The sequence below is a fragment of the Rousettus aegyptiacus genome, unplaced genomic scaffold, assembly GCF_014176215.1.
Source record: "Rousettus aegyptiacus isolate mRouAeg1 unplaced genomic scaffold, mRouAeg1.p scaffold_m13_p_2, whole genome shotgun sequence".
NCBI lineage: Eukaryota > Metazoa > Chordata > Mammalia > Chiroptera > Pteropodidae > Rousettus > Rousettus aegyptiacus.
In genome coordinates this window covers 96,989,838-97,004,463 of record NW_023416295.1, presented here as the reverse complement: position 1 = coordinate 97,004,463, position 14,626 = coordinate 96,989,838, and the positions used below count along the sequence as shown (strand labels likewise).

General features: G+C 38.6%; 1 protein-coding gene across 5 annotated transcripts in view; it reads left to right on the top strand.

Moving 5' to 3' along the window:
• Window positions 1-7,639: 7,639 nt before the first annotated feature.
• PARP11 (poly(ADP-ribose) polymerase family member 11) overlaps window positions 7,640-14,626 on the top strand; it is a 44,738-nt gene continuing 37,751 nt past the window's right edge. For 3 of the 5 annotated variants that reach the window (XM_036238002.1, XM_016150152.2, XM_016150154.2), the window contains exon 1: window positions 7,640-7,836. The gene's annotated coding sequence lies outside the window, so the exon portion shown is untranslated. The other 2 variants (XM_036238001.1, XM_016150155.2) reach the window with 2 other exon arrangements.

Here is a 14,626-nt window from a genome sequence, read left to right as displayed (position 1 = left end):
TTGGAAGAAACCTTGGTGGTGGTGGGGGCGGGGGGGATGGGGAAGAGGAGCAAACATTTAATATCTCTGTATCATCCAGAAAGGTCTTCCCCAATATCTTACCCACAGATATCAATTTTTAGTTTAGTTCTCAGATTAAGCATTAATCCAACAGGCTGGGGCAGAAATCCTCCTATATTAATAAAATGAAATCCTTTGAAGACAAACTAAAATAAATGAATTAAATAGGAGAGATCACAGTGATTTTTTCCTTTCTATTTCCTTTTAGTTTCACTTCTTTTCGGAACACATGGCATGTTAAGACATGCAAAGGCATTTGACTGGAGACCTGTGGAAATGCTCAGAAATAGCCTCAGGGAGTGAGAATAGATCTGAAATGAAAGGATGAGATAGGAAAATGCACAATTACTCTAGGTAGAGGGTAAGAACTTAATATTTTTTAGGGCAATGATTTTTGAGAAGTTGTTGTGGGCAGATCTTTTTCAATTTCATGCTAATAATAAGACTTTACTTAAAATCATTCCATATTTAAGCACTGGGCTTTGAAGAGAAGGATATGATATGCATTCCTGTTCTAGTTTTAGGATTACTTTGGATTGGGGATAATAAGAATATTCTATCAAATAAAAATATTATAAACATGAGATAAGTATCATCCCAAATACTAAATGTAGATGGAGGAATTTGGTAGATGATTACTCAGATCCCTTTTCTCTTCTGAGAGTTTCCTCTTCTGTGATGAGGCCATCTGCAAGATTGATAAGGACTGCCTTTGTGTAAGGGGGACCTGCAGTGTAAGAGACTCCTTGTCTCTTTAGTTCCACAGGTGAGTCAAAACAAGGTGATCTGGACCAGCGATCTGATCATTCATTATTCTCATCTGCTTCCCGTCCCTCGCATTCTTCAGATGGTTTGCATTTTACTTTATATCTTTGTCAGTCTTACACATGGCTCTCTTTTTAGTCCCCTCTAGTAAATGAAGTTTCTCAAAGGCAGGGAGTTTATCTTTTGCCCCCCATATCTCTAGGCATCTTGGCACCGACATATCGGAGCCCAACATCTGATTTGTCTCTTCGTGACACCAAATCCTGGACTGTGAGCTCTGGCATCGATCTCGGAGATCACCCTGTCCAATTATTTCATCTTTTTGATGTGAAACCGAGGCCCCAAAATGGGATGTGACTTTCTAAATATCCCTCAGCTAGTTAGTTGAATTGGCCTCTCAGTCTCTTGACTGTTCTAGACATAAACATGACATCTCAAGCTTCTCTCCCATGATGGTAGGAAACATGTGCCTCCCCTCCCCCAGCTGTAAGCAGGTAGCTGCAAACAAGAAACTGTTTGAAACAGTATGTGAATATTGCCTTCTCATGCATGTAAATATTGCTTTCTGCTCCGTAATATAGATGTATGTTTTAACATTAAAACATTATTATTATTATTATTATTATTTTTAATAAAAAAAATTTGTACTGAGGTATAATGGGAAAGAGTCATTTATTTTCCTTGGCATAATGCTGTAAGCCTTGGAGTCAAAACAAAGTTGTCGCTTTGGGTGGAGACCTTGGAGTCTAGGAACAGTGAATATCTTTCTGCGTGTGTTCCTGGGCTCCCTGAAGCTATGTGAAGCAGTAAAGAGATCAGAAGGAAAGTAGGCAGGAGTGGTAAAGGCCCAGGCCCTATCTATTTAAAAAATTGATTTTTTAAAGAGCTCTATTAAAATAAAATTCACATGCCATACAATTCCTCCATTTAAAGTGTGCAGTTCAACGGCTTTTAGTATAAAGGTTCTGTGTCTTGAGAGAACAGGACATGGAAGGCATGAGAAGAGCTGGTGACCATTGTGTTAAAAATGTACCTCCACACAGTAACTTTTGGAATAGAAGGAATGGTAACATCTAGTTCTTAAACACAATTTATGCTCTGTCCTTCCTCCTAGTGATCTATAGGGCGTTATTAATCCACAGACACGCCCTTCCATTGCCCCCCCCCCCCAACTTCCCCTCACAAACTGAACCAAAGCTCCATCCGTAGACGTTTCCTTGGTTTTCTGGGCAGAAACAACTAACCCCAGTGAGGAACTTGCAGAAAAGAGCAATTCTTGAGTTGGTGGGAGAAGGAAGCACAGGGCCCCGGAAGGGTCGTATGTAATAAAGCAGTGAGCAACACTTCCTAGGAGAGTATTTGAATTCCGATTGCAGCTGGGTAATCAGGGCTGGTAATCAGAAGTAGACAGGTTGAAAGCACACTAAGAGATGGCATAGAGTAGTGATTAGGGGCTCTGGCGCTGAAGCCAGGCACCTAGGTTTGGATCTTTGGTCTTTGGCCAAGTTAATTAATTGCTGAGCCTTAGTTTCCTTACATATAAAAGGGAGTATTAAGAGTACTTACTTTATAGGGTTGCTGTGAGAATTATATATATATATATATATATATTTATATGTATATATATATATATATATATATATATATGTATACAAAGAGCTTATTACACTTTACACTATCAGGCACATATTTAGTGCCATGCAAGTATTTGCTGATTGTTGTACCAGGCCCTGTTCAACCTACACATCTCCCCTGCTCCTCCCTCTCCAAACACACACACCCAAACACACAGACACTCCTTAAGAACTTTGCACCAGCTGTTCCTCTGCATGGAGTACTCTTTGCCCAGATATCCATCAAGCTTGCTCCCTTATCTCCTCCACATTTTCCCTCATATGTTAAGGGAATATTAACATTGAGGGAATATCCCTCAATGAGGATATTCTGACTACTCCCAACATCCCTTACCCTGATCTATGTTTTTTTCTATAGTTCTTATTACTTTATACCCTATTATACAACACACTTAATTTGTTACATTACATTATCTGTTTTCCCCACTCCCAGCTCAAGGCCTGCCCACCTACCTGTCCCATCCCCAGCTTGTAAATTACAAAAGGGCAGGGATTTTTCTCTATTTTGTTCACTGATGTATCCTAAGAGGCTAGAGACAGTACCTGGAACATGGAGGAGGACATTTACTAAATATTTGTTGCAATGAAAAATGGAAGAATAATTCGTGTTGGGTAATCTGTTGTCATTTCTTGACCTCGCCAGATGTGCTCCAATGGAACAGGTGAAAGCTCCCCAACATGTCTGTAAAGGCCTACGTACAGGCAGTACACCTTCAGCCTGCCCTTCCATCATCTTAGGCTTTTACTTGCTTCTCTCTCTTTTAATTTTGAAAATAATTTCTTTTAGAAGTGTTTTTCCTGCTTTCTGCTTTTAACTTCGAAGCTTCTCATACTCTTTTCCAAGTCATTTCCGTTGTCCCTTTCTGGATCATTCCTATTAAGTCTTTTTTTTTTTTTTACAATGTGATGACCAAAACCTTAATATGGCATTCCTAGAAGGAAAACCTCAGCCAGGAATGTCACAGCTCCAGGGCCTTTTCAGAATTCTCCATCCTCTAATTAGGATGGCCACACATCTCAGCTGCTGCTTTTGACTGCTGCTGTGAGCTGAATGTTGATGCCCATCATTGTGCCTAGATAATTTCCCTGAGCAGCTAAAACTAATAATCAGTGGTATTTTCAATAGAGTGTGGGTGAGTTATTTAGCATTCCATTTTTTGTCGGTTGAATTTATTTTTTCGTCATATCTCCTGATTAGGAAAATTTACGGATTCATTTTGAATTTTTGAAAAATTCTTTCCCAGGAAGGCTTATCTCGGCTTCATCAATTGTTTCATCTGCTGATTTCACCTCTTAATTCCCGCTGGGTTGTTAACATGTCAGACTTCAGCAGCAGGGTTGATTCTGGGGCTGCCTCATTGCTGGCTCTTTTTCAGAACTGAGGCTGGGTCTTTATATACAAGGCTAATGGGCACAAATGCAGCTTTTTCTCCCTTACTCCAGTACCCTCTTGCGGCCCCTCATCTCTCATTTTGCGCCTTCTTCCGGTCTCCTGCTCCTCCTTTCTGTCAAACCCAGCCTGTGTCTTCCATATGAATTCCCAGTGCTCCCCCATTTCTGGCTGGGAAATGTGACCTTTAAAAATTAAAAAAAAAATTATGAAAATAATATTAAAATAATAGGGAATGTGTACTCTATCCTGGATCTCACCACTTACTTGGTTCTCCTTTCTCCTTCTAATGTCTTTACGGGACATTGATTTTGTTCCCTCACAAATTTACTGTGCAGCTCAACTACCTATTTACTAATCATTTTCATGCTTTCCAGTGATAGGTCTCCTCTGCTCCTCTTCTTCACCGTCCTTTCCCCTGGGGCATTTCCTTCTGCTGCTTCTGGCATTCAAAAAGCTAATGAAATCCACCAAGTGGGAGGAAGACTGCAATCACCACTCAAGGCTGGGTTTAGCATGTTTTAAGACACCTCCCTTTGGAACACACATAGAAAACATTAAAGATAAAGTAAAATGTCTTCCATTTGTTTGGTCTTCCTGAGAAAACTGCCACCGTGGTTCATACGCATAGTTTTTACTCTGTGGCACTTTGCCCGGGACTATGATGCAGAAGGAAGCATTCCCAGTGCCAGACTGTCACAGTTCAGTCATTACATGCAGAGAGTAATCTGTTGAAAGACTAAGAGGTTGAACCCCAATGACTGAGCCCATACCCTTGAGAAAGGTATGGGAGAATATAGTGAAGGTGTTCTCTATAAGGATATTTTAGAAGTTGCAGATCCATTATATTTCCTTAGCAAAATAAGAGGTGCATTATACTTAGTACAAATCCAAATACCTCCAGGGCCCAGGTAGATTATTTAAATAAGGATGAGAGATACTGGCCAGGTAACTCAGGTAAACCTGAGAGCCCATTCTCAGTCTAAATGGGTCAGCAGGGTTTGGCCACTTTTTGGCATATGGGAATACAGTATTGAGGGAAAGCTGAAGATCCACATTATTTAATAGAAGATGCCCCAGTTTTAAAATGTCATCCATTTATAAAGATTTTTAAAAACTGTGTGTGCTAAAGCTCGTTAGCTATCAGTTTGTAACCCCAGGCCTAAATGAATATTAAGGCCCTTTCCTACACTTGCTTTCTAAGTAGTTATACATCAAGAATAATAATAATAATAAATTACTAAAACATGCACAACTATTTTCAGTTTATAAAATATGTTTCCTCTATATTAGTTTGGGATATAGCAGTATGTTTAAAAAATTTATCTACCTCATTTATATATTCAAACTGGTTGTATGCTCTCTATCCCCTTCTCTGACCACCAGTTCAGGCAAACAAAAAGCTTCAAGGAAATGGCATATAAGCCCAACTCCACAAAAGGTTGAGGACCTGGTCTTAATCTTCCAGTTAATTTGCTTTGTAAAATCCACTCCACCTTTGATGAAGAGCTTATTCCTAAATTACTTAAACTGCTACTGTCCACTTAACAAAACTTGCTAATCACAATAAAACACCATTAAAATGGACCAATTTCATTAATTATAATAAATTTTAATCCTAAATGAAAGATTAACAAATTGAACTCAGAAGTGTTTTCAAAAAACAATGAATACACAATGAAGCAGAGTTGCTTCAAGAATGTAAGTATAGGTTAAACATTAGGAAACTTACTCGTTTCATTATACTCATAAGTCAGAGTTAAAAAATGAATATAGTAATAGAGTTTAAGAGACAGTTCATAAAATTTAACATCTTTTCCCAGTTAGAGGTTTATAGTAAACTAGGAATGGAAGAAATTTTTTAAAAAGATGATAGTGTATTTAAAGAATATCTAGCCCCAACCAGGAGCAAATGCATGTCTTACTGCATTAAAGACTAAACTCCCACTATCTTGTCCTGTATTCTTCAAAATTTTTCTGAGGTTTGGCCAATGCAAAGGGAAGATAGAAAACTGCATTCTCTATATGTGATATGATTGTCGACATAAAAATCCAGAGATATCAGCTGAAAAGGTATTATAACTAATAAGATATCTTCACAGAATAGTAGGATATAATTAAAATATGCAACAATCAATAGCTCTCCTAACTTAGAGTAATAAAAAATACAACAAAAACTATAAACTAGAAACAAACATTACAAAAATTGTGCAAATCTATGTTAATTTATATGTGTGTGTTTAAAGATATAAAAGACATGAAGAGATGTGTTTCTAAATAAGACTCGATGATTTAAAAAATTTTGAAAGAATTAGGACTTGCTTTATAAAAGAGCAAATATGTTATGAAGTTATAATAATTATAAGTGTGGCATAGCATAGGAATAAGCAGATAGCTAATAGAATAGACAAGAGTCTTCAGAAACAGATATACACAAATTTAGTTTTTGATTACTGGTAGCACTTTAAAGTAGTAGGGAAAGAATGAATTCAGTAAGTGGCGACTGGTTAACCACTGGCAAAAAGTAAAGTGAAAAAAAGTGAGGTACCCTACTTCAAATCATTTGTAAAGGTAAATTCTAGAGATTGCAAATTTACGCCCCATTTTTGAGTGTAGTTTGGCAATATGTTTCAAAATTTGAAATTTCCATAATCTCTTATTGAATAATTCCATTTCTTCGAACTAATTCCAAGGAGGTAAATGGGCAAATATATAGAAATGTCAATACAAGAATGTTTATTGCTGTAATTTTGGGATAGTAAAAACTGAAAATGACTTAAAGTTCTATTTTTTTTTCAAATGTGTGTAACATACAAACCAAGAAATGTTGAGTCTGTAAAATGATGACTTTAAAATGATGGAATAAATTTATATGTATTGGAATAAAGAACAGCCACATCATCTTAAGTGAAAATATTAGGTTTTAAACATGTAGGTATTCTTTCATCAATTTTTCTTTCAATGTGTGAAGGTATAGAAAATCCCAGAAGGATCTATAGCAAACTATTTCTTTTTTGTTTCCTGTAGGTAGCTTCTACTTCTCTTCCTCGAAGATTCTTCCCCTCTCTTAGCTCTCTTTACCCAGGTAACTTCATTAGAAGAATATTCTTGAGGTCTTAGCTTAGACTTCTTGTGGGAGAAGGGAAGCAGCAGACACCTATCCCGGGTAAGCATGCTTTCATAGAACCCTGTACTTGCCATAATACCTATAAACCATTCTGCACTTTCTTAGTTATCTACTCACTTTTTACTTTTTTCTTTAGACTCTAACCTCCACGAGAGCATGGACTGCGTGGGAATCAATCTTGTTCACTCCAGAACCTAGCACTGTCTGGCAAGTAACTGTCATTTATTGAGCTCTTATTGTATGCCAGGTACTATGCTAGGTGCTTTAAATGATGTCACTACACCCTTAGGTAGATATTATTATCATCTCCATTTTAAAGATGAGGAACCAGTCAGATTGTGAAGCTTGTCCCAAATGCCACTGGTTGAGCTGGGATCGACTCCCAGGCCTGTCTCCTGGCCAGTACACAAACGATATGGTGATCAATAAATATTGAAGGAAATACAACTAACCGTGGCTTGAGGATCACTTGGTGGGGATGTTACAGTGGGGTTAGCACTGGAAGGGTCGTTTGAACTAGAAGCCGTTTAAAGTCCATTACAATCCAGATACTCCCAAGCCCCGCCCATTACAACCCACCCGCCGAGCCTGGGAGAAGTAGGGGCGGGGCGAGTTTCCGGGGGCGGGGCGGGGCCAGCGCTGGTTGGCTGGTTTCGGGCGGAAGTCGGGAGGTTCGGTGGTCCGAAGACGCTGGCTTGTGACTGGGAGGGGGAGAAGGAAGGCCTGCGTAAAGGTTGCCTCTCCATCCTTTCCTTCTCGGGCACCCTTGGAAAAAAACCAACACCCCGGCCCCGCGGCTAGCCCTTTCCCGCAGGCTCTCTCCGCTCGATTTCGCCACCGTTATGTGGGAAGCGAATCCGGTGAGTTGCCGGGCGGGATGGGGCGGACCCAATGGGCGGGGTTGATGGTAGAGGGGCGGGAGGGGGTTCCCGGGAACTGCTCCCCCTCACTCGCTTCAGGCTGGTGGTTGAGTTCCGGGACTTCAGGATCCCGGCCCTTGCGGCTTTTCCAGTCCTCTACCTTTTAGAGTGGTGGAGGTGGATCGATGGATTCTCCGACGTTGTATTTCTTTCCTGTTATTTTCTTTTGCTTGCTGTGGTTTCTCCGCCTTCTTTCCCTCACCTTTTAAAAGTTGTTTTGCTTTCTAACTGGAGTTACTGGGCTTCGTACCTGTTACTCCTTTGCCTTAGGTGTACCTGCCAGTCCCACCCATCTAAAGCTGTTCGACCCCTTTGCCTTGAATGGACCTGAGAAGAATCGTTAGTACTTCTTTTCCCTTCCTGGTGGACAGCCATTTAAAAAACTTGGGGGACAAAGTCTATGTTCTAAGTCTCTAGATGGTGAAGTTCTTAGATGTTTCTTTTTCAGTGGACAGAACTGATGACCTGGAACATGTCAACAACTGCAAGTCTTGTTTCTCCTTGTCTGATTCCGGTATATGCATTGTGTTTGCATATATTTTTGTCTGTTTTGCTTTTATACATTTATTTAATGTGCAGCCCTCAAAGAGTGGAATGTATTTGCCAAGCGTTTTTCATTAATCTCTTGTTAGAGTTGAAATCGCTTAGTAACAAAGAAAATGTACACTGTTTATACCTTATGAGTTGACTGGGAAAATGGCAGAATCACATTTCAGCAAATTGTTGAACTAAATATGTGAAACTACCCCATCTGCTGAGATATCTGCCTGAATGTACTTTTTTTTTTTTTTTAATGCTGTTTGCATACTTGTAAAAAATCCTTTGATATAATCAATACTTATTCCATTTCTGGAATATATTTTCAGATAAATTAGAGTTTATCAGTTAATTCCGTTAATTTTTAAAGTTTTTAGACAGTAGAAACTAGTCCGTTGGTATACATTTGTTGGTTGCACGTTGTGGTTCCATCCAGTTTATCATGTAACAGTGGTTATTATCTAAGATTTATTCAGGTTCATACCTACAATCTAATATTAGGCCACATCAGAGGAAAGTAATTGCCGGTATTTGATTTTAGCAAAAATAATTTAGAATTATGAGAATGTGCTTTCTGCTTATATATTCACTTTCACAATTTATCGCCTTCATTTTGTATTGTGTGTGTGTTCATTCAGTTGTATTGGCAGTCTTTCTTGTCTTGATTTCTCCATAACAAACCTTCTAGTCACACAAGTGCATGTGTTGGTCAAAGTCACATGTTTTAAATCCAATCCTTCACTATACTCTAAGTTCTATATGGGTGGGCATTCTTGTCTGTTTTGTTTACTGTGGTGTCCTCAGACTACTGGTACACATAGTAGGCACTCAGTAAATGTTTGTTGAATTAACAAAAGTGGATTAGTCCTAGAGAGAGTCCTTTGCTCTCACTGTTTATTCTCCCTCCTCCATCACATATACATCAGAATTTGCTATAGGGTCATTTATATGTTTGTGAGGATTATAAAGGATTAATGAATGTCTCATAAATTTGGTTTGTTATATCATTATCTCATTTCTTTGTAAGAAATGCTGTTTTCCCTGAAATCAACCTAACGATTCCACTTGATTTCAGTAGACTAACTTTTGTTAATAGTGGTGAACCTTCTGCTTATAATCCCACTTCTTTCAACCCTTATCATACCACCTTAATATGTCTTAATGCTACTGTGTTTTCTTACTAATACTGTTTTTCTTCCTATGAGCATATGACAGCTATCAATAAAGACAGTTCAGTTTTTAAAAATACAGCCATTTTGCATGTCGTTTTCTCTAGTAATTTGTTAGTTTCTTTTATTACAAGAGGCATCTGGATAGTCTGTCCAGCTGTGCTCATGGAATGAAAATTAATTTTAATGTTACCCTAAGCCAAATACATTTGGGAAGATTAAAAAAAACCTACAATGATCCTAAAGAAAAATGCTGATGACTTCTACATTACCAATCAATTTAAATCACTATTTGTCATATCTTTTCATTGAATGAGAGAATAAATTCTGCTGTGTCAAGGAAGGTCATTGTAAAGCGCTTTAATTAAAGAATTTTGCCTAGTTTCTCCCTGTATCTTTTTGTTGGCCTTAAAATGCCACCTATGATCTTCAAATATACCTTCTCTTGCAAATATACCTTCTGTGTGATACTATATTCCACTCACAAGTGTTTTGAGGAAGTATTACACTGGGTTCTGGGTAGTTTCACCATAAACATTTTTGCTACAAGCATTTTTGTTGTGAGCATTTCCCAGCAAATGTGTTCACCACACAACTAAGTGGCGGTAAGATAATTTCGCCATAAAAGATAAAATAACTGGTTGACAGTTTGGTTTCATTTCTCCATTGATGAGTCAAGTGCCTTCAGAAGACTTAATGTAGTTAAGCTAGTTGTCAGTTTGGTTTCATTTCTTCAATGACAGTTCTTGGCAGTACTCTCATTTTTATATTGTATAAATCTTAGCCCTATTGCATGCTATACTAGAATATGATAACATAATAGTTTTTACAAATCTTTCAGTGACATAGTCATTCCCTCTCTTCAAAACCCAGTTTTCCAAGCTATGGCAAACATAAAAGAGGCAGCTACTAATACATGACAGTCTTAGCATTAATTATCAATTCATCAATTAGAAACTGATGTTTTTTTTAATGAAGGAAGGAATAGTAGTGAAAAAGAAAAGTGCAGTACTTAACAAGGAGACAAATCAAGCAATTAAAATGTATACTATGAATGAAAAACTTTGAAGACAATGGTTTCATTTTTTGCAATAGTCTTTAATTTCGTTATTTTTCATGTTTCATTATGCCCTTTTTAATACCCCACTTTTATTTTTTATGTTTTATGGTGAAATTACCTTATAGTCAATTAGTTGTGTGGCAAAAATGCTTGTGGCAAAGATGTTTACAACAAAACTATTGGATGTGTTTATACTGACCCTGGCCATGGTAACATTCAGGGACAGCTACCTCTTCAGGTGAAAAGTCTGCATGGCATGATTTGAGTGGAAAATCACTGAGTTTGCGGCCTTTCCTTGGGCATTAAAACTCAAAACACAATAACTAAGGAGCTACAGAAACTTTATTTAAGTACACAATTTTCTTTTTTCAAGACAATCATGAGGTCAGTGATGATTCTGCTGAAGCCTATTCACTGGCTAGGCACCTCAAAGTTAGCATAATGTCCCTGTAAAGGCAGACCAGATTGACAGAAACAGTGGGCACACTCGGTTCTGGTATGAGCTCTTGGCAGTTCTCCATCCACCTGGGGGAGGTAACCCTTAACTAATGTTCCCCAGTTTAGGAAAGTGACATGTGTTAAAAGAGTTGGAGGGGTTGCCATCACTGCTTTGACTCCATGTACCCTGACTTTATCCTGCCTTCCTGTGTCTCTTTGTCATTGTCTTATCCTTCTTTGCTGGGATTCGAATAAGTAGATCAGTGTTACATGTGAGGGAGTTTCAGCTTCTCTCTGTCACACTGATGAGGGGAACTGAAAAATGACAAATATCTGTTCAGGATTACAAACCATCTATTGCAATGATAAGACCTTTATAGAAAATGATAAACTCCTCTAAAATTCCTCTGCACTTATTGACTCATACTATTAGAATAATCTGACAGGTTATGCAAAGGAAGGAAAAATGATTTTCCCAAGACCACGCAGGTGAATAGGCTTCAGAATTTCAGAATTAGTACTTGCGTCCTTCTTCATCCTGTTTTGTTGCTTGGTGGTAACAACAGTGACAGTTAAGTGGTGGTGCCATGCTTTACCCACTGAGCCACCTTTTCCTCTGTTATTTTATAATCACAGCTTCTTCCAGACTCCCTTAGCATTATGATTCTATCTCCATTTTCTTTCAAACTTCTTGAAAGAATAGTCTTATACTTTTGGTCATTGTTACTCATGACACAGCTTCTCCAGCCCTGCTTCTGCCCCTAACATCTAACTTGCTAGGAGGGCACCAAAACCTTTTGAATCACCACATACAGTGGCAGCCTTTGCATCTTCAACCTCTTCGGTCTTTTTGCAACAGCAGTGCCTTTAAAGGTGCTTCTCAGAGCTCTCTTTTTTGGTTTTCCTGAGACTACTCCTTTGGATTTGTTCTTTCTATGATTTATCATTGAATTATAATCTTGACTTAGCTGCATTGTCATCTTTTACCTCTGAAATGTTCTGACGTAGCTTTTTTTTTTTTCCTCTCAGCACATTTTGTTTTTGTGAGCTCCATGGCTTCAGATGTCACTCTAGTGAATATTGCTGCCAAATGTACATCTTTAGTCCTGATCCCATTCTTGAACTGGGTGATGGACAGCTCTACTGGTTGTCCCTCTGACAGTTCAAAGTTAGTATGTTTAAACCAGACTTAGTCATTGACTTATCATTTCACTCAGTCAACACATATTTAATAAAGTACTACATATAAAACACCATTCTAGATACTATGGAGGGGGCTACACACATGGATCAAATCAGAGCCTGCCCCTCAGGTGTCTTGCAATATACTTTGGGGGGAGAAAGTGATATCAGAGGGTACCTGGGGGACTAGGAAGGTTTATCGAAGTAAGTCACATTTGAGCTAGGTGTTCAAATTATAGAAGTGGTCTTATGGGAAGGTCAAAGGAAGCAAAATGACCAGAGTCCACATAAGTGAAAAGGAATGGCAGGTACAGTTTAGATAAAGTGGAGCGAAGTGGAGAAGGTGCGTATCTGATGAGTAAAGTCTCAGTATGGGTATCCTCAGAGAATGAGGATGGAAGGGTTGTAGGCAAGGGGAGGGTGGAAGTAAGATGCATTTCCTGAAATGAAAGATCCATAGAGAACATAGTATTCATGAAGACGTGTTCCTAGGATGAACATACAATCAGGGGCTCTTATACTATCTTTATCTTTTTGCCATTCCTTATAATTGTTCTAACCTTGGAGTTAGCTAAGCTTAGAGAATAGTATGACATTCCAGTGTTTGGTGGCTGGGGGCAGTACTAAAGAAAGTATGCTACACTTAGGTTATATCTAATATTTCTGCAAGGTATGAATTAGTGAATTATTACCCTCATTCTTTTAGTGATAATACCTAAAGGCTCAATGTTTGGCGAACTTTCTTATTTATTTATTTTATGGTGACATTGGTTAATGAAATTCAATAAATTTCAACTGTACGCTTTAACAGTAAAGCATACATATATTTACACTGTGTGTTCACCTACCATAGTTAGATTTCTTTGTGTCACCACATATTTGACCCCTTAACCCCGTCTACCTCCACCGAACTTTCTGAATAAAGACAGCCAGGTTTTAAATTTAGAACTTTCCGGTTCCAGAACACATGCTCTTTCCAGTCGTAACTTAGGATATAGAATTTAAAATGACTGGAAAGGACCCATGAGGAAAGTCACAGGGAGTCAGAGATAAAGGAAGGATTCCCAAGCTGCAGAAAATCATAACCTTTTTGTGACACCAACTTCCATGTTTTTAAAACTTTTTTCTAGTAGTGTATCACCTGAGCAGGAGTGGAGAAATAAAGTGGCCTTCCCATGATTAGCATGGTGGATACAGCACAAGGCCAAGGAAATTAGTCTAATAGTTTTTGGTTTCAGGGGTAAGGTTGGAGGCACGTGTTGTAATGGAGATCAGATGGAGTGAGAAAATATGTTGCATATGACCAACCTGGCCTAAAACTCTCAAGCAGAATGTTGAGGTCTTTGGCTTATGCAACTCACCCTCTAAGAATTAGACCTGCTCCTGAAATAATGTCTGATGGTACTCATTTATTTATTGAGCACCTACTATAAGCCAGTCAATTCTAAGTCCCAGGGTCTATAGTGGTGAACAGAACAGACTAGACCCCTGCCCTCATGCATTTGCAGTCTGATGCAGGGAGGCAGACATTAAGCCAATAATTACACAAATAACATTTAAGTCCAATTGTAGAGAAAGCTCTAAGAGAAAGAGTTCACTGACAATGTATGATGGGAAGAGCTAGTACATGACTTGGAGATCAGGTCAGGTCACCCTGTGCAAGTCACTGAAGGGTTAAGCAAGAGTTAGCCAGGTAAAGGTCGGATGAGAGGCCAGGAGAGCTATTCAGACCACAGAAATAGTGTGAGCAAACACCCTGAGGCAGAAAGAAGCTAAGTGTTTCAGGAAAGGAGAGAAGCTGGGTGTGCTTTGAACACTGACCCAGGAGACAAGGACAAGAGGTAGTAGGAACTAGGCCGTGCATGACTTTGTGGCACGTATTTAAGATTTTGAACTTTATTCTTAGAGGAGTTGGAAGCCATTGAAGGATTTTAAATAGGAAGTAACATGAACATACTTGTGTTTTTAAACACAAATTGTGTGGAAACACAAGTAGTGTGGAAACACACAAGTTGTGTGGAAAATGAGTTGTGTTAGAGAGTGTGGTAGGACAAATAATGGCCTCCCCAATTTATCCATATCCTAATCCCCAGAAATTGTGAATATGTTATATTCATAGCAAAGGAGAATTAAGATTGCTAATCAGCTGACTTATGATAGAGTGATTAGTTTGGATTATCCAAGCAGGCGGGCCCAACGTAATTACAAGGGTCCTTAAAAGTGGAAGATAGAGACAGAAGAAATGAGTCAGAGGGAGATGTGACTATAGAAGAATAGTCAAAGAGATAGTGTTGCTGTCTTTGGAGATAGTCAAGGCAAGGAACATGGGGAGCTTGTAGAAGTT